This window comes from Pteropus medius, unplaced genomic scaffold (assembly GCF_902729225.1).
Source record: "Pteropus medius unplaced genomic scaffold, Ma_sr-lr_union100, whole genome shotgun sequence".
In the NCBI taxonomy this organism is placed as follows: domain Eukaryota; kingdom Metazoa; phylum Chordata; class Mammalia; order Chiroptera; family Pteropodidae; genus Pteropus; species Pteropus medius.
Genome location: NW_024347862.1, coordinates 217,416 through 243,945, shown reverse-complemented (window position 1 = coordinate 243,945; position 26,530 = coordinate 217,416). Strand labels below are relative to the sequence as shown.

Here is a 26,530-nt window from a genome sequence, read left to right as displayed (position 1 = left end):
GAAAATTTTCTTATTTAATGTGCTCTCCATTTTCTTAAGCACACGCTGTGCCTTGATCCATTATATCAATGTATAAATCAATCTGTTTCCTAATCTAACATGTTACAAATGGGATTTCACTGCCAAGTCAGCACTTCTGATATCCTGAGAACATGGAATCAGCTCTGAAAGAAAATTAATGCCCCATGCTTTGGCACTTAAGCCAGTCCTTGTGATCTATGTACACTGCAGCACTTTGAAGGCTTTGAAAACAAAATGCATCAACTGCTTTCCTAGCCAAGAGCTTCCATTTTACTTAATAATTCATTCTTAATAAGAAATTCTATTTTATTAATTTGGCTCAGGGAAGGGTTTAGCTATCTAAGGACAGAAATTCAACTTGGTAAAAAGTGCTTCTAGTAACTGGAGTGAAAACCTGAAATGGCTTAAAGTAATAAATAGGTCAAAATAAATCTATATCTGAACCTAACTTAACCCAGGCCCTTTATTCTTCACCTCAAGAGACGCCATTGAAGCCCCACCTTCTTTCACAAAGCCACTCAGGACCGATGCAGTGCTCCCAATCCATGCAAGTTTGTAAACCCATGGCTGACTTCCTCACAGAAGCTATTGCCCCAGTATCTAATCTGATTCTAGGGTTTGTGCAAGTGCCTGCAGAGAAGGGAGCTGCTTCTTAAGAGGATTTTGGCCTATGGCTGAGTGAATCATATTTCCTTGGAGAGGAAGATGCTGCATTACAGGCACTCAAGTGTCCAAGTTAACACAGTTCTAGTTCTAATAAATACTGAACAAAGCACTCTTAACACAAAGACCTTTTTTAAAAGAGAAAGCTGGTAAAATGACAATTTATTAATGGATGCAAAAACCCTGTGTACTAATTCAATCTTGTTTGCTCAAGGTAGTGAATGCTTCCTCATGATTCACAAATTCAAATGACTCAAATCTGTGTCCACAAACCCGCACCTAAGATTTACCTAATTGAACAAAATTTTAAAAATTCATAGTTTCAAGGTAGCTCCCCAAGCTATTTATTAATTATAAAAGGGAAGACAAATTACTTCACAGTGGTGGCACCATCGTTAACCTTACCAGCAATAAGACATTTGAGAGTATCGACGAGGAAAGATGGGGAAAGACTAAGAAGAAATGACAAGTAAATGCAAACTGGGAGCCTGGGCAGGATCCTGGAACAGGAAAAGGATTAGTGGGAAAACTGGAGCAATTATTGGAAGATGGTCTGTAAGTCCATTAATAGTGCTGTACAAATGTTGATCTCCCAGTTTTGACACCTGGTTATGTCAGATGTTAATTATCAAGTGACGGGAGCTAAGGGTATAAGGAAACTCTCTGTAGTATTTTTGCAATATTTTTTAAACTCTAAAATTAGTTCAAAACAAAGAGGTTTTGTTTTTTTAAATCCTGTTCATTACCTGCCTGAATTTGAATTATAACTGCATGGTTACAATCTGTCAAAAAGAGAAGGTGCTCTTAGGACAACTAGTAAGTATAATCGGAGCAGGCCCGATACCTGAAAAACTTAACTGTTTATTCTGAACACATAGGCAGACATCCTAATGTAGTAAAACCCCATATGCGCAAATATTAAATTTGATTTCTCTCCGATGGGAGGACAATCACAATTCTGCCCAGAGCCTAAGATGTAAGAAAGTCCATTTTTGTTACTGTCAAAGAATGTCTATAGTTTGGATCCTTTAAAGTATCTTCATCAACAATACAAAAGTGAAGCTTTCAATTTAAAAAGTCTAAGCTTCAAACATTTCAACCCATATTTAATAAAATAACAGGATTCTTATTAAGCATTTTCTAGTTTTAGCAGCAAACTTTGAAAATCTCTTCTTATAAGTCACAGGTTTCATTACACCAGCTGAAAATCCTTGGCCCTCTTTTACATTTGAACTTAATTCTAATAAGAAGCTTAATTCTAAAAAGAAGATTTAGGGGGAAAAACTCCAAATGTAAAAGGCCATCATTATCTGTCTACTGATACATATCAGTTGTTAGGTATTTGTTAGTTCATAGGCAGTCATCTACACAATTCCTGTTTTTATTAGAGCTCTAAATATTAAAGTATAAATGAGGTAATCATCTTCAAGACTGGTAATGGTTTAGACTGTCTCCAAGGATCATGGTAATTTGTCCATCTGGATTACATTGTTAAGGATCCAAGCACCAAGAATTACGAGGTCTGTCTTTCTGTGTCTCTAAGATAAGAGCAGGAAGTCTTTTATAAAAAGTTATTTAAAAATACATAAAATACTTTTATGTTAAAAAAAAAAGGTGTAGTGCAGTGTTTATGGACCTAAAATTCTCAACTGAACATCTTTACTGGCTCCTGTTTCTTTCCAATTTCCTATAATAAAATAGGAATTCTAAGAAATTATTTATAGGAGTGGAAACACTCGGGCCATGCCTTGTCCAACCACTAGCCTGCTCATTCCACTCCTGACCTCGAGGAAGTACATGATGCTAAGAGCATGAGCTTTAAGAGGCAGACAAATCGTGACCGCGTTCCAGCCCCATCAATGACTAGCTGTGCCATCTTTGGCAGGTCACCTAACCTCTCTGGACCTCAGTTTCCTCATCTATAAAATGATGACAACAGTAACTACACAGCATGGTGATATTTTGAAATTTAAGTGAGTTAACATATATAAAGTGCTTGAAATAGTGCTTGTTAGAAGTTCTTCTTCTAATATAGAAGTTCTTCAAGTGCTGGTGGCCATTATTATCAGGCTTTAAATTTCTTTATCTGTAAAACAGGGCTACTAACTTAAATATTTCTCTTAGGCTTGTTTTGGGGATTAAATTAAGATAATGTACTAAGCACAATGCCAGCCTTAGAGCACTCAAATGTTAGCATCATTATCACAGGGCTGGCTTCTGAAGATTTAATTCTCCTGGCTACGATTACACAGAACTGGAGCTTAAATCATGGGCGCACAGGAAAAAACACGTTAAATCCTCACGTGACCACTCATCCTCCCAAAATCCAGGATGGTATGAAACAGGCTTAAAAGACTACACATTTCCTTTTTGGTCTGTTAAACTGGACATGCCCAAAGCAGGCCGCAATAATACCCTACATTTATTTTGTGGGAATTTAGTCACCGAATGTTTACATGTACAATACTGCCCTACTATTTAAAGGAAAATCACCGGGAGCTGCTGGCTTCCTGGCTCTGGTCTGGCTTCCGGCTGGCACGGAAGTGAGTTCAACATGAATCTGCAGCTACTAATGAAACACTGTTGTGATCAAAAGAGCACTATGTAGGTTATTGCTCTAAATGGGTTTTCTTAAGGGATATTCCCTCTCATAGCAATGCAACTTCCTGGAAGTTATTCACTCACTCTTTTGACCTTAGTTGTTGCTTGTGCGAAACATAAATATGCCATTGCTCAAATTTCAGGTATTACAATAAATATTAACTTTGGTATTTTGGTTCACAACAGATAGAACTCTACTTTCCTAAAACTCTTTATGCCTAAAGAAACATGGCTTAGAAACAAAGACAGCTTCCTCACTGAATAAGAATCTATATGATCCCAAAGCTGAGCAGTAATCTGTCATACTTTGAAGGCCTGCTAACTGCAGAAGTCAGAAAGCCAGGCTTGAGTATTAATATAGGATGATCTAAATGGTGTGAACTTGTGCTTAACTTTTGAACTCACTGGCCAGTGTTATTTACACAGTTATTTATTCAGTGTGCTAAATAAACAATTTGTGCAAGGTTGGGGGGAATATTTAGGGATGTGTTTCCTAAACCTTCAAAGGGTGAAATGATTCAAGTAACAAACATCCAAAAGCACTACCAATTAAATAATAATTAAACACATTCATTCTAAGTCATTCTTACTGATTTGCGATGATAAAAATAATACAAATGACGGGAGGTTTTCTGTGGAATATCCAAGCACAAACCTGGCAATATTCTCAAAAACTGTAAGCATATTTCTCGCTAATTTGAAGCTCTACGATATTGTGTTTATTTAAAATGCATTAAATCACAGTCATTAAAAATTAGGTCATTTTCTAGCATATTTCAAATATTTCATGTACTTGAAATGTAACAACATACCTTTCTAAGAAGTATTCTATTCTTCAGACAGACTCACTTCACTACAATAAATACTCAACCCAGTGATTTCACCATGGTTAGGATGAGAAACTAACATGTCCACTTTGGCTGAAACATTCTTTCTGACTTTGAGATGTAACAACATGAAAGGCCAATGTCAGAGATCTGTAATCAATTCCACTGGATCTCTTTTCCTTGAACATATCCAGGAAAAAATAAGAAAACAAATACATGCAGCTGAAAATATTCATGTTTTAATATGTAGGATGGTTTTTACTAGTGTTTTAAAGCAGGGGTTCCATAACACTCACTAGGGAGTAATAAGGTCTACAACAGATAATAGTGACCTTAAAAATAAGAAAGGTCTAGAGTGCATGTGTATACATGACCATAAGGTATAGAACTGCTAACTGTTCTCTTAATAACTGTCCTGAATTCTAAGATTACTTTCTCTCCACCTTTTGTTTTAAAACTTTTTTCATAAAATGATGACAAAAGTGGGTAGTCTGTTTTTAAAAATATCCTGTAATATTAAGAACTGACAACTTCATCTTCCTAATTTTTTTAGTTTTTACTAGCCTATGAAAAACAAAGGCTTAAGCTCTGTATTTCTAAAGTTCTGTGATGCCAAAAGGCAAGAAAGGGCAGAAGTTCTTAGGTAAATAACCCATATCTCTGTTTATAAGTAGAAAATAGGACAATTTCCAAAAATGACTTTCACAGAGCAGAGAGGCAAATTCGTATTTTAAAATACAAATAGCAATTTTCATATGCTATTCTGCTAAACATTTTACTATGTTTACTAGCTGCAAGCAATATTCAGATACCAATCTTGATGTAACAACTCACTAACTTCTAATATCCATTAAAACAACAGTGAAAGTAACAAAAATATGAAAGAGCTCCACCCTCTTCAAGTTCAAAGCAAATCAAAAGGCATCTTTCTTATGATTTAGGTAGCATTTAAATTTGAAAGTAAATATAAGCTGTATTATCAGCGCACACCAGATCTGCTTGCAGACAATAATTCTTCCTGTCTGGGACCCATGCCCATGTGCATTATTGTAATTATTAGCAATTTAAAAAAATAATAAAGCTAGTAGGAGCTGCTAGTCAGTATGTTTACTGCATGCTGTCATGGCCATTAATTAGCCTTCCTGGGTTCAAGCCACCTACCTACTAAATAAATACCTAAAAAAGAGCAAGAAGAGCTACAGTCAAGTAAAAAGAATGAATAAAAAGAATGTAAACGTGTGTGAACAACACACACACACAGTGAGAAGTACAACCGCACGACTGTTTTCTTTGTCAGGTGGGCCTCTGGGAAGCTGTGTCCACACTCTTGCCCTCCATGATCTGCTCTACACACAGCATTCTAAATCATCTCAGAACACATCACTCTTTCAGTTCCAAGGAATTCCAGCTCCATAACAGGACCCCTGCTTCACTCCATCACCTAACCTTGTACTCAGCACCATCCTCTTTGCGTCCCTGTGTCCACACACCAGCAAGGGTCTCCACGTAGCACTCCCTTCTCCTGCTCTTCCCTTTGAAGGCACATTTTCACCTTTCAAGACTTTCAAGGCTCAAATGTGCATCCTCTGAGGGGATCTTCCAGAGTACAGTCCCCAACCCACTGCTGTTTTACTTACCCCTCAAGCAACCTGAAACTACTCTGGCTCATTTACCTGCACTGTCCAGCTCCCTCCATTAGAATATAAGTCCTCAAGGGGAGATCCTCATCTGTTTTCCTAAGCACAGTATCTGGAAACAGCACCTATAATACTGGAAGTAATCATTTACACTAAAGTGACTGACTGACTCTAAAGCTTATGCTCTCGGTTTTCTCAAGACATTTAGTTAAACTAGTGACCAGAACTCGTCCAGCAACAATTTCTAAATGATTAACACTGTACATAAGTAGACTAATAACGAATGACAAATTAAAAAAAGAAACATATGTAGTATGGCAATATTTTATTTTTTATTTATGTATTTTTTTTGCTAAGTGATTCTACAGACACAGCCTGAAAAGCCACATGGCAAAAGGCTCATAGGAGAACAGCAGTCCTCCACCCCAGGTGAGCATGCCCCTCAGAGGCGGCAACACTTCTGGCCCTTTCACGAGCTATCGACCGCCACATTTCTAAACAAATATAGAAATGTGTTTCTGTATTTTTTCTGTGTTGCTGTATTTTTGTATTTTTTCAGTCTGGACATTATCAACTTCCTATTAAAAAAGGATTTAAACTCTTAAACCACCATGCTCTATGTCTATCCACCCACTTCCCCTTGCCCCATTAGTCAAATCAACACTCCAATTTACAATATTAAACATAAAAGTATTCGGATTACAGATCCTTTCTTTGGCATCTGCTTTCCCCCTTAAGAGTTAGCAACTGAATTTTGTCCTTTACCTCCTTGGTTTCACACGTACGGATCATTAACACTGAGATTGTCAAAAAGATCCTTTTATCATCTGCACCAGGTGATCCAACAGTTTCCATTCCTTTTGTATTGAAAACAGCCCTCCCTCAACCCACCATTTTTCTGCTTCACCTGCACTAATTATTCCCTAGGCCTGAGCACAGCTGCCCTTCTTGGGACTTTGGTTATAACCATCCTGAAAATTCCTTCCATTTTTTTTCCCTGACTCAGGACTTTCCTTTCTTGACTTACTGCCTGTCTAGGTAACTCACATCTTTCTGAGAAAGGATAAGTTTCGAACATGACAGGTCTCAAAAAAGTTTTAATTTTATCAACAGACTTTATTGGTAATTTGGACAAGCACTAAATTGTAAGCTGGACAAAATTTTCCCTCAAAATTTGAGGTATGGAGCTACTGTCTTCTAGCTTCCAGTACTGCTGCTAATATACCTAAGGCCAATTCGATGCCTGATTCCTAATCTTTCATGCAGGTCTGTCTTTTTCCCCCACACGGAAGTAAATTCTAAGATCTTACCAATTTCTGGCATTCTGAAACTTGAATATAACATGCCCTGTCCTGGGTTTTAGTCATTTGCTTACCTAAGCTTTCAGGAGGGCCACATCAACCCAGACACACTCAGTCCTGTGTTTCCTTTGTTTTGGATACGAAATTATTAGCTCCATCTTGGCCCTTCTATATCAATCCTTTCCCTTTCCCTTTCTAGTTTCTTTTTGTTCCCTCTTTCTGAAAGATTTCTATATTTTTGAATTTCTGGAATCATGTTTCCTCGTTCTCTGGAAGCCATATTTTATTGCAAACTATTATTTCACTGCTGTAGTATCCTCTCCTCTGTGAGATAAATATCAGGAACTTATCTGGAGTTATTTATCTGTCCCCTTGCATTGTTTTCAAGTTGCCTCTTTCACCATCTGTTTTGTTCTTGTTTGTGTTCAAGACATTCCTGAAATGGTTGGTGATCCTAAGCCATCTAATTCATTAAATATTAAGAGGACACTGAAAAGCTGGTCAGAAGTTTTCTGTACATGGATAGGACTTGTCAACAAGTGGCCTTCATTCACCACTCCAGAGTGGAATCCTACAGTCTCTGATGGGCCCATGACCCTGGCTGTCAGGGACCTTTGAGGGGCTTGTTAGAGATTTTCACTTCTCGGTGCCTTGTCTTCTGGGCCTGCCAAGACCTATGAGTAAACTTAGTCTTTTTCCCGGGGTGTAGAGTGGGGGGGTGGTGGTGTTGAGGGGCTAGTCATTCATATTTAGTTTCGACCCCTTCCCTGTTATCAGCCTCACCCACTCAGAGCCCTGATGCTTTCCAACACTCATTTAAGTATTGCTCTGAAAATTAGTTTGCTTTTAGTTGGTGTTTCCCCCTGCACTTAGGTGTCAACTTATTCTGGCCTACTAGCTCAGTTACTCAGGTCCATCTACTTTCCATCTTCAACATTTTGTGGACATCTTTCCTTCTTCTCTGTTCTTTGTGCTGTTGGTTTATTCATATGTTAAATGGATCCAAAAATAATAAGCAGCATCCTCTCATCAGGACAGAGCTAGAACAACTAGAATCCTCTGCCTGCACATCATTTGAGGTACGCTAATTCAAAACTACTAATTATGAATATATTTGAAAACTAGAGATGGGAAAGTATTAAAATCACAAGCTTTTATTTTGGATTAAACATTAATGCTGGTTAAGAAAATAAAAATTCTGATCTTTTACTCAGATTATTTCATCCAATCATTTTACAATTCTAGTCAACATGAGAATCACCGGGTATTAGGGGTCAAAATGTGTTCCCCCAAAATTCATATGTTAAAGTCCCAACCCCCACTATCTCCAAATGAGACCCCATTTGGAAATTAGGTCATTGCAAATGTAAGATAAAGTCATACGGGGGTTAGGGTGAGCCCCACTCCACTATGACTAGCATCCATATAAAAAGGGGAAATGTGGAGAGAGAGACACAAACACACAGGGAGAACACCACGTGAAGACTGGAGTTAAGAAACTACCAGAAGCCAATGAACTACCAGAAGCTGAGAGGCTCGAAACAGATCCCCCTTTAGCACCTTCAGAGGAAGCATGGCCCTACCTGAAACCTGGATCTGGACTTCTAGCCTCCAGAACAGAACAGGGAGACAATAAATTTCTGTTGCTAAAGTCACTCAGATTTACAGCAGCCCTAGCAAATGACTAAATTAGGTAAATAATAAGACTCAGCATATGTATTTGGAAAGCTCACAGTCTTGAGACAGGATCCAGACACGGAGAAACCCAGAACTACACTATAAGGCATACATTATGAATGAGAGGTGAGGAAGTGGAAACTGAGAACACTGCGATCTGAGAAGAGCTACAACAGAGGCAGGCACAGGGCTTACCACAGAAGAGAAACAGCTGTGGGGTGAGGTGGAGGGCAACATCTTCAGAACATCTCCACAGAAACTGTGCTCAGGCTCTCTTCTAGCATGAGTATGACCTTGCTAGGCATATTTTAGAAGACAGAAGGGAGCAAGATCATGTAGAGAAAAGGAGACCAGTTAGGAAGGCACTGTATTCACCCAAGATGAAGGTGATGAACAAAGGCATGAGCAGGAAAGGGACAGACTAGAGAAATGCTAAGATCTAGACAGGAAACATAAAGGAGGTTCAAAACGATTCCAACTTTTGAATTCTGACATCTAGGGGAATAGTGGAGTTAATAACCAGCAGAGAAAATTGAAGAGGGCTGGTAGGGAGGAGACAGGGGACTGGGAGATAGACAGATTTCTTTGGAAACACTGTATTTGAGGTACTCAGGGGTTATGAAAGTGGCAATAATGGAAATATCTACCAGACAAAAATACAGGTCAGGAACTCCGGAGGGTAATCTGGGCTGGAAATTAAGAATTTATAATTCGAAAACAGGCTGAAAGAATTTTAAACCCAGGGATTAGGTAGGATCATCTGGGGAGACTGAGCAGTTGAAAAGGACAGAACCATTAGAAATAGCAACATTTAATGGGCATATAGAAGGAAAGTCCTTGACTGAGGGAGAAGACCCAGAAGAGATGAAGCAGCAGCAATTGAAATGTCAGCCCGAGATTTCACTGCTTATGAGCACTAGTCACTTCAATGGGGTGGTAGTGACAAAAACAAAGCTACAATGAGCCCAAGGAGACACAAGAGAGGTGAGGAAATATAGTCTGAGTAGAAACAGAATGTAATTCTACTTTTCCAACTGTAAACTTTATAAAATCTAAATAACAATCAAGTATTTCTAATGAAGATTAGCATCCAAATCAAGATGCGGCCATAAACGTAAAATATATGCAGAACTTCAAAGATTTAGTAAGTTTTTTAAATGTAAAATGTCTCATTATTTTTATTACATGTTTGATTTTATACATGTTGAAATGATAGTATTCCAGCTATACTGGGTTAAACATATTGTTAAAACTAATTTCATCTATTTTAGCTTAAAAAATGTCAACTAGAAAATTTATTAAACATGTGTACTACATTTATTTATTTAGTGCTGTGTTAAATGTTCAGTTAACATTGTGCTAACATTATGTTAACAACAACAACAAAAAAAGATAATCTGAATGACTTTTCTTCCACCTGTAAGTACTATTTAAATACACTTCCTTTCTTTCATTATGAAGGCTAGCTAGCAAGAGTTTCTGCAAGAATGGGGCACTCGTGTGCTTCCTTGAGAAATCCTTAAGTTGCCAAGAGTTAAATGAATAAAGAGCCACAAAGCTTCTCTGAAGAGGCCAGGCTAATTAAAGAGATAAGTGGTTACAAGTAAAATAACGAACAGGAATTAGGAAAAAGGACCTTGAGAAATTCTTCTTAAAAGAGTTTCAGCATGGGTTATGTAAGTGGGTCTAATGCCAAGAGCCAAAGTTCTTATTTTATCCAATTGCTAGGGGTCGGGGAGCCCCGACAGGGGACACTCCCCTCCATCCCCCAACTCTTTAGATCCACATTTATGTTTATGCCTGATTGAAACAAACAAAAACCCCTATCCTAGGCTTCTAACAACCAAAGAACAAAATCCAAAGGTTTTCCAAAGTAAAAATAAAAACAAAAAATACTCCCACAACATATATATGATATGATGTTCACATCACACAGGATTTTCTGATTCAATTATTTTCATCGTAAGTCAATAAACATTTGTAAGGGCCTTACAAAAGCAGGCTCCAGAGATAACGAAAGGAACGAGTCACAAGTTCTCAATTGTGTGGAAGTTTGGCCTGGTAGGGGAAACAGCATATAAACAAAATAATGCTAATAAAAAAGATACTCGAACTCTTCTCATATAAGAGATCTCCAATTACTTCTGACCATTTCTTAAATGGCAGTCAAAAGTTAAGCCACAAGGAAAGGTACAATAATGGTACTCTTATTTTCTATAGGCATTATATTATAAATTGGGAGTCTATTCCTGAACTAACATGAAAATAAGGAGAAAAAAGAACAGACACAAACGTTATAAACTTAAGTATCTTGATCACAAAAGTTCTTTTGGAGTGTTTCCTTCGTGGGCAAGACTAACTGGAACTTCCTTTTTTTTTTTTTTTAAGTTCTTAGTTTATTAATCCTCTCATGAAAATTCTGCTTAACCACCACAAATAAAGTCACTGACTAATCTTTACTCCTTCTTTTTGCCAGCAGCAACAATGGTCTTTGCAGTCCCCCTAACTTTCTTCATTTTGTTCTTGCATTCCTTTTGCTGTTTTCTTGAGGTCTTTTTCTTCTCATTCAGGCCATGTTTTGCAAGTCTATTTGGGTTGATTTTTCTTTGCATAATCCGAGGAATCATAAATCATGCCAAAATCAGTTGTCTTGTCACCACTCAAATAGGTCCTGAATCCAAATACAAAGATGACATTTGGTGTGGTCTTGTACATTTTGGCTAGTTTTCCCCTGAATTTCTGTCTTAGGTACTGCTGTCCTCCCAGGATGAAGGATTTTGATGATCATTTGTTTCCGTTGAAGTAGTCTGTTAGTCATAAACTTCCTGGTCCAGAAAGTTACTGTGTCGTTCATGATGGTGGCGGACCCCCCAGTAGCCGGGGAGGAAAAGATTGAAGCTTCTTAAAATATTTAAATCTAGTGAAGTGCAGAAAGAAGATCACTTCTTCTGCTTGAAAACTTCCAGGGAGCAAACGTTAGTATCCTTGGTTGCTATAAGAACTTTATTATTATTTCCTTCAAGTTTACATTCCTGGATAGTTCTCATTGCCAATTCACTGCAGTCTCTGAATGCCTCAATCATGTCAAAGAGGGAGCCAGGCATTTTCCCAAAGATACATGTTCAGTGATCTCTTAAAATCCATCTAATCGTTTTTTCTTCCATGGAGCAATCAAACCATCCTTTCCTTGTGCTAAAATATTCCTTTGATGATTCACAGACATTGCCTACTTTAATCAATTCTCTGTATGATAACATGCCATTTTAATTTGAATTCAGATACTCCATAAAAGCAAATCAATAAAAGGCAGGTAAGAGCACAGCAACCATCAACAAATGCCAAACTATTATGTTTTGTATGAAAAACTGACAACCACCTTGCTAAATCTATTTTATGCATTTTATAGTTAAAAACTCCCAAATGACCTTTATTCTTTAATATATCACTATTAAGAATTCAATGATTCTTTAAAATTCACCCAATGAGAATTTAATGTGGTTTGGGAACATCAACAATAAAAATAGTTTATAAAAAATAACTCTACAAAAAGCAAAGTGTTTATAAGGTCCTTAGCAGTAGCTGGATCAGCCTCTAAATTATATACCGACTAACTGAAAAATAGTAAGAAGAAAATTATTTTTGACAACATACATAGTGCCTTTACAAAAAACTTAAGGCTCCTCAGTATCTCAGCACTACAGTAATTTTTGACAGCTATGAAAATTTGTGTAGCACATATGTTTTGTCTAGAAAAATGCCTCCTTATTTTTCATCTAAATAGTCTTACAAAGTCATCAGAACTAGTTCACTGGAATCCTCCAAAGACTAGCAGGTCAAGCAGCTATTTAGGTATATAATACTATCTGGTCACTTAGTACCCAAGCCAAATGTGGACAATTTATGTTGGCTTGTATCAGAATGATTCTCCTTCACCTTCCTCATCTCTTGGGAACAGCTATTAACAACTTCAATAGAAAAGCTTTTGAAACTTATTTCTTATACTTAATGCCAAGATGAAAACACTAGCCTCAAATATTTGTATCTTAGTTTAGATACAGTTACCTACATAACATCACAAAAACAATATCTTAGTCTCAGTAATGTCTGACATGATAATATTTTACTTGGTCAACAATGAACTCTAACTATGCTGCTATAAAATGATGTAATCTTATCCACATTTCTGTAAGACACTCTTTACCTTTCTGATCACTTCTCTTTACTATCTTCCAAACATTTTCTCTATAAAACTCCAAAATGTTCCAAATACTGATATAGTACTAATGTCATAGCCAAAAGAAATTTATCTTCACAAATTACCAAGTAAAAAGAATGCTAAAGATGGTATGCTTATAACTTTATCTTCTTGATGTTTACTGAAGCAACCTTCTTTACCTCAAACTCAACTCAAGAGTTTATGTTCTATTTTATTTTTTTCCAGCTTTTCAGAGACAGACATAGATGTTACTTGCAAAACTATCAGGTCACCATAGGGATATTTTCATGAGGATTCATTTATCCAATAGGAATTGGTACTAGATCTGCACTATGTCTTACACTTCAACCATTCTGTGACAAGTTCAGCTTCTTCACTCACTACATACACACATAAAACCACATGTAATGTCTCAGCTTGGCTGGGAGTTTATCAAGTTTGAGTCTGTGCTTTGCATTTAATCTTTTTAAATCAATACTTTAAACATTTAAATCTGATTTTAATCTGTCCTGATTACTATTTCCTTGTTTAAAAACAACCCTAGCCAACATTCAGTCTCAATGACTTGTATCAATTCACAAGATTAATCTTTCAAAAATAATAGCCCAGCATGGTATTTTATTAAAGTAGCTCCTGTGGAAGCTAATCAAGCCTCTAATAATCATTTATCTTAAAAGCTGCCATGAGATAGATAAGAGAGAGAGAGAGAAAAAAGGAGGGAGGGAGGGAAACTGAGATTGTTTCTATAAGGAAAAATATTCATATAGCATTAAGTAGAAATCCCCTTCAAAAGGGGGTGAAGCCATGGCAGAGTCCAATCAGCCAATCAAAGAAGACACTGTCAGCCAATCAAAGAAGACTCTGTTATGAAATATGGTTTTTAATTCATCTGAAATCTGCCATGAATAATAAATATATATTTCAAGAGGCAATTTCAAACCAACTTTTCTTCCTCCTCTTTTAAACATGGATTGAAACTCCGTAACAGGAGCAGACAGGAGTATAAAGCAAAAATGGCAACCCACACTCAACCTCCCTCAGGGAGACCAGAGTCTCTAACAACTCAAGGAGGCCTCTTGCTACTTTGGCATTGCTGCCAGATCTTTCCAATTCCTCCAAAAAATGGAAAGGAATTTGTATACAAAAATCCATGTTATTTAGAAATGGTGATGTTTAATTTGAATTTAAAATACAATGAAGCTTATCATGGTAAGAGCCAAATAAAATACAAGTTCAGATCCCATTCTGTCTTCAGCCCACAGGTGTTCAATCTCTGCTGTAGGTTATATACCAGGCATCAGTTAGAAGGGATGGCAGTTAATTTATAAAGTATAAAATTTATTAAACTCCTAATACCCAGAAGTCACAGCAGTAACTAAAATTAATCATATTCTGTCAATTATGAGAAATTTGATTACAATAATTTACAATGAAAGACCTAAGGCATTTGAAGATTGGAAGACTTAATATGGTTACAATGACAATACTATCCATGAATATCAATGCAATATTCATAAAAATTCCAAGAACATCTTTTTCAGAAATTTTAAAAACCATTTTAAAATTAATTGGAATCTCACAATCTTAAAAAAACAAAGTTGTAAGACTCATGGTTCTTGATTTAGAAACTTACTACAAAGCTACCGAATTCAAAACAGTGTGCTATTGGCATTTACACACACACACACACACACACACACACACACACACACACACACACACACACCCCAAAACAGATATATAAAATAGAGAGCTCAAAAATAAACTCTTGCATATATAGTAAAATGATTTTTAATGAGGGTGCCAAGACCATTCAATGGGAAAAGGAAAGTCTTTTCCACAAATATTGCTGGGAAAATTGGACAATCACCTACAAAAGAATGAAGTTGGACCCTTATCTTAACCCATATACAAAAATTAACTCAAAACCAATCAAAGATCTAAACATAAGAACTATAAAGATAAAACTCTTAGAAGAAAACGAAGAAAAATCTTCATGAAATCTAATTTAGCAATAATTTCTTAGATATGATACCAAAAACATAGTCGACAACGACAAAAAACAGCTAATTGGACTTCATCAAAATTAAAAGCCTTTATGCATCAAAGGACACTATCAAGGGAGTGAAAACCCACAGGATATGTGTAAATTGTATACCTGATAAGAGATTGACATCCAGAATATATAAAGAACTACTACAACTCAACAACCATTACTACAAAAACCCTATTCAACAGACATTTCCCCAAAGAAGATATATAAATGGCCAACATGAAAGATGCTCAATATTACTAAATACAGGAAATGCTAATCGAAACCACAGTGAGATATCACATCACACCCACATTAGGATGGCTATTATCAAGAAAGAGAGAGAGAGGAATAGAGAGGGAGGGAAGTATGGAGGGAGGGAGGGAGGGAGGAAGGAAGAAGGAAGGAAGGAAGGAGAGGGAGGGGGAGAGAAGAGGGGGTAGCGGGAAAGGGAAAGGGAAGGAAAGAAAGAAAAATAAGTGTTAGCGAGGATGTGGAAAAATTGGAACACTTGTGCATTGACGGTAGAAATGTAAAAGGGTACAGCCACTGTGGAAAACAGTTTGGCAGTTCTCAAAAATGTTAACATATTATTACCATATGATCCAGCAATTCCACTTTTCAGTACATACACACCCCAAAGAACTGCCAGGAACTCAATCAGATACATGTCCAACAATGTTCACAGCAGCATTACTCACAATATGGGAAGCATCCCAAATGTCCATCACCAGATGAATGGATAAACAAAATGTGGAACATATACACACAATGGAATATTATTCAGCTTTAAAAAGGAAAGACATTCTGACACATAAACCTTGAAATCATTATGCTAAGCAAAATAAGCCAAACACAAAAGGACAAATATTGTATGATTCCACTTATATGAGGTATCTGCAATAGACAAATTCATTAAGAGGTTTCCATGGGCTGGGGGTTTAATGAGTGCAGTTTCCATTTTAGATTATGAAAAATTCTGGAAATGGAGAGTTAATGGCTGCACAACGCTGCAAATGTAACTTAATGATACTGGACTATACACTTAAAAATGGTTAAAATGGTCAATTCTGTTATGTATATTTTATCATGCACACAAAAAAACCTATGGAATTTGAGTTGCACAATTTAGAGAAATTTTTATATCTGTGGCTGACGCTGTAAAACATCTGGAAGTAAACCCTATAGAAATAGGTTTGAAAAAAGATAAGCTTTATTAAAATCTATTTTAAATGGCTAGAGAAATGCTGACTATCATTTTTCCAACAATATAAAAGGTTTCTTTTATTTATCATCTTAGGAACTTTATGTTGCCTTCGGCTGATGTTATTTATTCTGTGACAGTGCCCTACATGTAGAGATTTAATAAATGTGCCAACAATGACAACTACAAAGAACTTAAAGTGAATCAATTACCAAAGTCTTCAAGGTTTCTGTTAAACGTCAATTTAAGATATAGCTAAAAGAATAAAAAAGACACAGCCACTGCATATTTAGATAAAAATTAGAAACGTAAATATCCAATGATAAAGAAATGAATTAAATAAATTATAGAAGAGGGAGACCCTTGCTTTTACATAAACATATCCCCAAAAAGATGAGGAAGTTTAAAGATATGCATGTTATTTGGGGGCTCTGCTACTAGAAAGCTCATAATTTGTACAAATTTCAATTATTTCTAGTGTTTTAGGGGGAAAAAAATCCTTGAAAACATAGTTCTAGTGCTACCATTTTATAAACATTCCTTAACTTTTCTTACATAATTGAGCCCACTGCATATTCACCAGGGTTTAAAGACTCTCAATCTAGAAAGTACCAAATAAGCACCAATTCCATCAAACTATGTGTGTCAAAACAATAAACACCCCTCCTCATTTTTACTCATTCTTATAAAATAAGGCAAAATGCAATCAAATATTCAAATTAGTTTCAGTACTGCTGGCAAATATCCAACCACTGGCTGGTAGGCAGCATCCTTATGCAATAACTCAAAATGTCTGTGTATCAGCTTAAGGACTCCAAATTCAGAGTATAAAAGACAACTTAGAGTGGTGGATATTGTACATTTAAGAATGCAGGGAGTTCAAAGCCCCAAACCATAAAGGGTGATTCAATAAAAAGTGATGTAGTAAAATATGTAATGGCTTGGAAAGTTATTCAATATGTCAAAGGGGGAGAGAAGAAGGTTATAAACACAAAAAGGGAAATTCATCCCTTAAAAAAATAAAGATGTACAAAAAACAAAATTGGAAAAAAATTATTCAAATTAGAAGCAATCTCTCTCTTTCTTTTTTTTTTTGGCTACACTTTCATTTTCTAAATTTTCACAATGACCACGTATTTCTTCTTTAATGTGATACACACTGAGTCACCATAATAATTTGAAAGAGGCATTTTAAAATCTCATGATCATTTTCAATGAAAGATTATAAGACATAGGCACAGCAAATATGTTCCTTAGATCATACACATTCAAGTCACAATGTACAATTACTGTATATCTAAATCCCATGACCTGATAATGGTTTGTTAATGAAGACTGAGAAATAACCTCAGAAGAATTTTCTCTTTATTTCTGATTACTAGGAATCATCAACTGCAAATTTCTGCCTAAATGTTGACTGGTAGGCCTTCTCCACAGACATTCAGTGCCCACAGTCCACCCTAGGATATCTCTTCCCCAGGCATCTGATCCAGGCCATCTATTCTACCAGTGAGCACAAACTTGAGACCCAGTTCATCACTTACTGATTTGTGAACTTGGTCAAGTTACTTTATCTGTACATGCCCCAGTTCCTGCATCTATAAACAGGGATAACTATAGTTCCTGTCTCAGAGGGCTGTTCTAAGGCTTCAATGAACACATATAAAACACTATACATAGTAATTGTAACATAAATATAGCTGTTATTATTATTATATTCCAACTACCAGCAGAATCTTACACTCTATTCCTGCTTGTCTATTCTTTCCTAATTACTTAAACTCACAAAGGTTCTCTTCATAAACTCTCAGTAAATATCTATTTTGAGGGAACTAGCTTCCAATTATGGCCAACTAGGTAATTAAATGAACCCATCTAATAAGGACTAGAAAAGCAATATAAAATACTTTTTAAAGTATGCACTAAAAGGCAGTAGGGATCTAAAAAGATAGTGAAGATTTACTGGATGGAAGCCCAAGGAGATGTGTACCACTTGGAGGGCTTTTTTTTTTTTTTTTTTTTTTTGGATACGAAAGATTCTGAAGAGAACAGCTGAGTAGCCTATGACAGAATGGAAGGATGAAAGAGAAAGAGACTGAAGTCCAGGGCTGGAGAGAGAGGGGAAAGGAAATATATTTGGAGAAACTAAAGTATAGAGTGGACATCTCAAAGCAGGCTGAAACTGGAAGGGTAATTCAGAAATTGACAGGATGTCAAGAGACTTCAGTCTGACTTTCAATCCTCTTAATCCATGAAATGAGAATGAGATCCTGGATTGCAAGTGACTTCAAGCCCCAGACAGAAGTAAATCAAATGCTCTCTGGAACATAACATTAGCCTAGGCCTCAAATTAATCTTTAAGCATCTGTGTAAATAAAATGCCTGGCACATAACTAAAAATAATTTGACAAACATAAAGACAAAATAACACGAATTAAAACCACCCGAAACAGACAACAGAAAAAGACCCACAGAAACCCCAGATACTAGAATTCTCACAGACTTCAAGTATACTTGTTATGTTCAAGGACATGAAAGACAAAAATCAAGAATTTTAGCTGTGATCTAGAAATAATTTTAAAAACCAATTCTAAATTATAAAACTGAAAAGTACAATAACTGAAATTAAAAACTCAATGACAGAGTATGTGATAGATTGATATAGCTGAAGAAATCATTAGTAAGCAGAAAGAAAATCTATCAAATGAGGCATGGAGAAACATAGAAGATATAATGACAATGTCTCAGATATTTGTTTTTGGAGTCCCAGAGAAAAGGAGAGAATAAGGCGGAAGCAATATTTAAGCAGATATTTAAATACTTAAATAGACAATGGCTGAGCATTTTCTAAGATTGATGAAATACACCAAACCACAGATTCGAGGAGTTCTACAAGCAGAATACAGTTGACCTTTGAACAACACAGGTTTGAACTGCATGGATCCAGTTATATGTGGATTTTTTTTTTTTTCATTAAATATCTGTACTGTTTTCGATCAGTGGTTGGGAGTCCGTGGATGTAGAGGGCCGATTGTGTGCACTGAGCTACACCATTTTATATAGGGGACTTAAGCATTTGCAGATTTCGGCATGCACAGAGTTCTGGAACCAATTCCCCGTGGATACAGAGGGTAGTTAAAGTTTTGGAGGAACCAAAGATATATGTGGATTTTCAATTACATAGGAGTCAACCAACTGTTGGATGGGATGGAATAAGAAAATATGGTGTGTGTGCGTGTGTTGTATGGGTAATGGAATATTATTCAGCCATAAGAAAGAAAGAAATCCTACCATTTGCAATAACAGATGAACCTTGCAGGCATTATGCTTAGTGAAATACTATATAATCTCACTTACATGTAGAATCTTAAAAACACCAAACTCATAGATACAGAGAACAAATTGTTGGTTGTCAGAGGCAGAGGGAGGTGCGCAGGGGATGAGGAATAGGGGGTTGGCAAAATGGGTGAAGGGGGTCAAAAGGTACAAACTTCTAGTTATAAATAAGTCCTGGGATGAACAAAGAGCACTAAATAAGGTAGAAGAAAACCAAAGTACCTTAGCAATTACATGAAGTGTAAATGGACTAAATATTGCAATTAAAAGACAAACTGTCTACTAAATGAACAAAATAAAAAACCATGAACATATTTAAAACAAAGATGGTAATATTAGACAAAATATTGATAAACAAAAAGAGAACCAGATAATCTCCACATATTTGGAAATTAAGAAATGTACTTCTAAATTACTAATGAGTCAAAAAAAAAAATCACAATGGAAAATCTACTTTTTTATTTAAACATAATGAAAATATTATATACCAAACTTGTATGTTATTTAAGGGTATAAACTTGCAACTAGTAGATAAGTTTCTGAAGATCAAATGCACAGCTTAGTGATTGTAGTCAACAATACTGTATGATAAACTTCAAAGCTGCTAAGAGACTAGGTCTTAATTGTTCTTGCCACAAAAAATGATAATTATGTGAAGTATTTGCTATTAGCGAATACCAAAGGGGTAAACATATTGCAACATATAAATGTATCAAATAAACACACTGTATAACTTAAACTTACAAAATTTGCATGTTAATTATAACTCAATTTTTAAAAAATAGAAAGCTTAAAAAAAAAAAACTTGTGAACTGCAGCCAAAGCTCTGTTCAGAGGAAAATGTATGGCTTTGGGTAAGTATAATTAGGAGGCTGAAAAGGAGGCTAAAAAATTGAATTAAGCAGTTATCTCTGTTAGAAAAAGAACAAATTAAGTCAAGGAAAAATAGAAAAATATAATAATGAGAAGAAATAAAATGTAAAATAAACAAACAATAAGGAGAATCAACAAAACTCAAAGTTGATTATTTAAACAGACTGTTAGATGGCAACAACATAGGAGAATGCTGAATTCATCCCCTTCAATGAACAAAGTCAAATATACATGTATATAGAGAGCAATCGCTCCTGTGAAACAACTAGGGGATAAATGGACAGCTTGCGAAAAACAAACAAAAGAGACCAATTAGAGAAGGTGGGAAACTGTGGGAGCTCTCAGGGAGCTTGGGAACTCCCCATAAGGGGACAGTGAGCACCACTGTTCCCCTCCACTCTGAGCTCTATTTGATTTGGATGCTTTTGCCTCCCTGCAAGATCACCTGCAGAATGTTCCTAGCTATGATACCTGGGACCATTTTCCTCTAACAAAGGAGAAAGCAGGAACAACACGGACCTGACCTCTCTGCCCAGAGCGCTCTGGCTTGGTAGGCCAGTGCCTCAGACATCTTAGGCACCTGTTCGGCTCCTATCAGCTTGCCAAAACCACCCACCACACAGAGCCTACACAGAGGTTGTTTCTACATATGGCCACCTTTTAAAAACTGGGAGGAGCATAGTAGCTATTCTGTCTAATTTGTATAAACAAACATAGAAAGTCAAACAAAATGAAGACAGGAAAATCTCTCTCAAATGAAGAAACAAGAAAAACCCCCAGGAAGGGTGGGTGGGAGATCGGTAATTTGCCTGATAAAAAAATTCAAAGGATGCTCATCATACTTGAGAGTGGAATAGGAGAATTTAGGGAGAATTTTCACTAAGAGTAAGAAAGTATAATAAAAACCAAGTAGACCTGAAGAATACAATAACTGAAAGGGCGCAGGAGGTGGGGAGGGGAGAATGGCATAGATGATAGAGGCTCTGTTCATCCCTCTGGCGACCAAATTAAAGTTGTGACAGAAACAAGGAGCAAACAGTAAGGAAAAATTGCCTAGGATCTAGATCAACAAGCCATACAACTAGGGAGAAACCTAAGAAATCACCCTGCAACGGCAGAAGGTAGGACATGGCGAGGACGCGAGGCTGCCTGGTCCCAAGTGGCTAAGTGGGACAAAGGCTGTGGCTGCGGCAGCCAGCAGCTGCAGACGCCTCTTAAAGGGGCCATGCCCATGAATGGACTTTCGCGGTGATGGACCTGTTTGTGCTATGCACCAGTGCCAGTTTGGCTGCGCGCAGGGGGCACCTGGGACTTACAGGGAGACACTGAGTTGTCGGAGTGAGGGCCAAAGCGAGACTGACTCTCTACAGAAGTGTGAGCGGTATCCATTGTTCCTCTGTTGAGCCTACCCCCTTCTCAGTACATGACACAGTGCCGCCACAGCAGAGATGTCATCAAACTGGATAACAGAGATTGCTCAGCCCAGAGGATTCCCTGAAACTCTGCCTCCCCCAACTCGCAGCCCCACCCAAGCCACATCCAGGTGTATCTTCAGAGACAGATGCTCCTTGCTGAGCAGCACCTAGATGCACACTGGAGGCAGCTGGCCTCAGTTTCTGGTGTGGCCTTTTGAGGCAACTATAAGTGCAGCATCTGTGATTGCTTGCTGAATCTAAACAGGTGGCTCCAGAGGGGCAGAGGCTTGGGCTAAATTTGGCCTGCAGCTGAACCCCTCTCAGACTGTGCCACTCGACACCTACTACACAAATCCACACTAATAAGACCGGAAAACTTAGGAGCTTTGCTTAGTACATAGAAACAGACACGGAAAGGCAGCCAAAATGGAAATACAAAGGAGCAGAAACCATACGAGAACAGAACAGAGATCCAGAAATAATGGAGTCAAGCAATTTGACAGATGCAGAGTTCAAAACACTGGTTATAAAGATGCTCAATGAACTTATGGGAAGTATAGATAAAGTCAGTGAGAACTTCAACAAAGAGATAAAAAACATAAAAATGGAAATTATAAAAGAAACCAGTCTGAAATGAAGAATACATTATCTGAGATGAGAAGTATATTAAATAGAATAAACAAAAGAATAAAAAAAGTGAATAGAGAATCAAATGACCTAAATAGAGGATGGGAAAGCCAATCAGAATGGCAAGAAAAAAGAAGCCAAGACTATAATAATAATTTAAGGAGACTATGGGACACTATTAAAGGTCAAAATATCCATCTCATCAGAGTACTGGAAGGAAAATAAGATGTTGAACAGCTATTTGAAGAAATAATGATGGGAAACTTCTCTAACCTGGTGAAGGAAATGGACATAAAACCTCAGAACGCTCAGAGAATCCCCAAAACCAGGAATCCAAAGAGGCCCACATCAAGACATATTGTGATTAAAATGCCCAAGGTTAAATACAAAGAGAAAATCTTAAAAGCAGCAAGGGAAAGGCAGATAGTTACCTACAAGGGAGCACCCATAAGTCTGGCAGCTGATTTTTCAAAAGAAACTATGCAGGACAGAAGGGCTTGGCACAAAATATTCGATGTGATGAAGACCCAGGAATTTATCACCACCAAGCCAGTATTACAGGAAATGTTGGAGAAACTTTTTCAAGAAGAAAAAAACATGTATCAAAAACAGGAATAAAGAATGGTAACAACTACATTCCTATCAACAAGTACCTCAAATGGAAAAGAATTAAGTGCTCCAACTAAAAGACAGAGTGAATGAATGGATAAGAAAACAAGACCCCTACATATGTTGCCTACAAGAGACTCACCTCAGATTAAAAGACACATACAGACTAAAAGGAAGGGGATGGAAAAAGATATTGCTTTGATGGACCTAGAAGGTATTGCGCTGAATTAAATGGGATGTATAGAGAAAGACAAATATCGCAGGATTTCACATACATGTGGAATCAAAAGAACAAAATCAAGAACAACAAAAGCGGAAATAAACTCATAAATATAGGGAATATTTAGAGAACTACTGGATAGGAGGGAATTGGGGACAGCAAAAAAAGGCAAAGAGATTAAGAGGTACAAATGGATAGTTGCAGAACAGAGTGTAGCATGGAGGAGAGGGTTAATAATGTCATAATAAATATATAAGGGGGAAAAGGGTACTAGATTTAGTCGGGGGGGCATCACTTTGCGAGTTATGTGAATCTCTGATCACTATGCTATACAACTGAAACTGGTATATTATTGTATGCCAACTATAAGTGGAAAAAAACTTCATTGAATTGTATAATGTAAATACAGGCAACTAACTGTTGATTATATTTCAATAAAGACAAAAAAATGAAAAAAAGAAAAGGATACAATAACTGAAATGAAAGCCACATTAGAATCAGCTGCAGATTAACTAATAGAGAAGGTCAGATCAGTGAACTGGAAGACTAGTGGAAATCAACCAATAAGAACAGCAAAAGAAAAAAAATTTTTTTAAATGAGGATAGTTTAAGGGATCTCCGGGATATTAACACGCACTCAACCATTTGCAACATAGGGATCCCAGAAGAAGAACGAAATGAGAAAGGAACAGAAATTTTATTTAAAGGAATAGCTGAAAACTTCTAACGAGAAAGGAAATAGACACCCAGGTCCAGGAAGCACAGAGTTCCAAACAAGATGAACCCAAAGTGACCCACACCAAGACATATTGTAATTAAAATGGCAAAAGTTAAAGACAAGGAGACAATCTTGAAGGAAGCAAGAGGAAAACAATGAGTCACATACAAAGAAAACCCCATAAGAATATCAGCTGATTTCTCATCAGCAACTTTGCAGGCAAGAAGGGAGAGGCAGGACATCTTTAAAATACTGAAAGATAGGAACCTACAACCTAGAATAATTTACCAAGCAAGGTTGATATTCAGAATTGAAGAGAGAGAAAGAGTTTCCTGGACAAGCTAAAACTAACGGAGTTCATCACTATTAAAATAGTTTCACAAGAAATGTTAAAGGGTCTTCTTTAACCAGGAAAGGCCATAACTAGAAATAATATAAGAAAAAATCTCATAGGTAAAACCAAATACTTAATACAGCAAATTAAACACTTAAAAAGCAACTATGAAGGTCGAAAAAAAAAAAAGTATCAAACTCAACCCAAACTACAATAAGCAGTTAGCAGATATACAACACAAAAAGATCTAAAATGTGGAATCAAAAGCAGATTGGAAAGGGAAGTGAAAATGCAGTGTTTACAGAATATATTCAAACTTAAATACCTATCAGTTTAAAACAGACAGCTATAAAGAAAAATATAAATAAACCTCATGGTAACCACAAATCAAAAACCTACAAAAGATACACACAGAACAAAGAGAAAGGAATGCAAACAAAACACTGCAGAAAACCAGCAAACCACAAGGAAAAAGGATCAAGAGAAGAAAGGAACAAAGGAGAATATAGAAACAACTAAAAAACAACAAAATGGCAATAAGTACATACTTAATAATAATTACTTTAAATGTAAATGGATTAAATGATCCATCCATATATTGCTTACAAGAGACTCACTTCAAATCAAAAGACACATACATACTGAAAGTAAAGGGATGGAAAAAGATATTCCAGGCAAACAGAAACAAAAAAAGCTAGAGTAGCAATACTCATTCAGATAAAATAGACTTTAAAACAAAAAATATGGAGAGAAAAAAGACAGACATGACATAATAATAAAGGGGTCGATCCTAGAAGAGGATACAACAATTTAAATATCTATGCACCCAATATAGGAGCATCTGAATATATAAAGCAATTATTAATGGCCATAAAGGGAGAAATCTAAAGTAATACAACAATAGTAAGGGATTTTAATATCCCATGCACACCAATGGATAAACCATCCAGATGGAAAATTAAGGAAATAATGGCCATAAATGTCACATTAGACCACATGCAGCTAACAGACATTTTTTTGAAACATTGCAGCCAAAAACTGCAGAACGCACATTTTTTTCAAGGGCACATGGAATATTCTCCGGGATAGATCACATATTAGGCCACAAAACAAGCCTCAATAAATTTAAGACTGAAATCATACCAATCATCTTTTCCAACCACAGTGGCATGAAACTAGAAATCGACTAAAGGAAGAAAACTGGAAAAAACACAAATACATGGAGACTAAACAACATGCTACTAAACAACCAATGGATCAAAGAAGAAATCAAATAGGAAATAAATAATTATCTTGGAACAAATAAAAATGAAAATACATGTTTTCAAAATTTATGGGACAAAGTTCATAGTTATATGAACTTTCTTGAGGCCTATCTCAAGAAACAAGACCCCAAATAAACAATCTAACTGTACACATAAATGAACTAGGAAAAAAACAAACAAAACCCAGAGTAGACAGAAAAAAAGGAAACAGTTAAGATCATAGCAGAAATAAACAATAGAAATTTAAAATATATTTAAAAGACCAATAAAACTAAGATCTGGTTCTTTAAAAAGATAAAACTGACAAACCTCTACTCAAACTCATCAAGTAAGAGCCCAAATAAATAAAATAATAAAAGAGAAATTACAACCAACACCACAGAAATACAAAGCATCATTAAAGAATACTATGAACAATTATATGCCAACATATCTGATGATCTAGAAGAAATGGATAAATTTCTAGAAATATATAAACTTCTAAGACTGAATCAGGAAGAAATATAAAATCTAAACACAACAATTACTAGCAATGAAATTGAAACAGTAATAAAAAAAACTCCCAACAAATAAAAAGTCCAAGACCAAAAGGCTTCAAAGGTAAATTCAACCAAAAATTCAAAGAATTAACACCTATCCTTCTTAAACTATTCCAAAACCTTTAAGAGAGAATACTTCCGAATTCTTTCTATGAAACCAGTATTACCTTGATACCAAAACAAGATAAAGACATCACAAAAAAAGAAAATGGCTGTGTCCTTAATGAACATACATGCAAAAATTCTCAACAAAATATCAGCAAACCGGATTCAACAATATAGTAAAAGGATTTTACACAACGACAAAGTGAGATTCATCCCAGGGAAGGATGGTTCGACATCCGTAAATCAATCAACATGATGCATCACATTAATAAAGGGGAAAAAAACATAAGATCATCTCAATAGATGCAGA

General features: G+C 36.3%; 1 protein-coding gene and 1 pseudogene across 7 annotated transcripts in view; both read right to left on the bottom strand.

The window, feature by feature from the left end:
• Positions 1 to 26,530, bottom strand: part of APLP2 (amyloid beta precursor like protein 2) — a 76,296-nt gene that overhangs the window by 38,488 nt on the left and 11,278 nt on the right. The window lies entirely within an intron of this gene.
• On the bottom strand, positions 11,081 to 14,401 carry LOC120615648 (40S ribosomal protein S24-like; annotated as a pseudogene).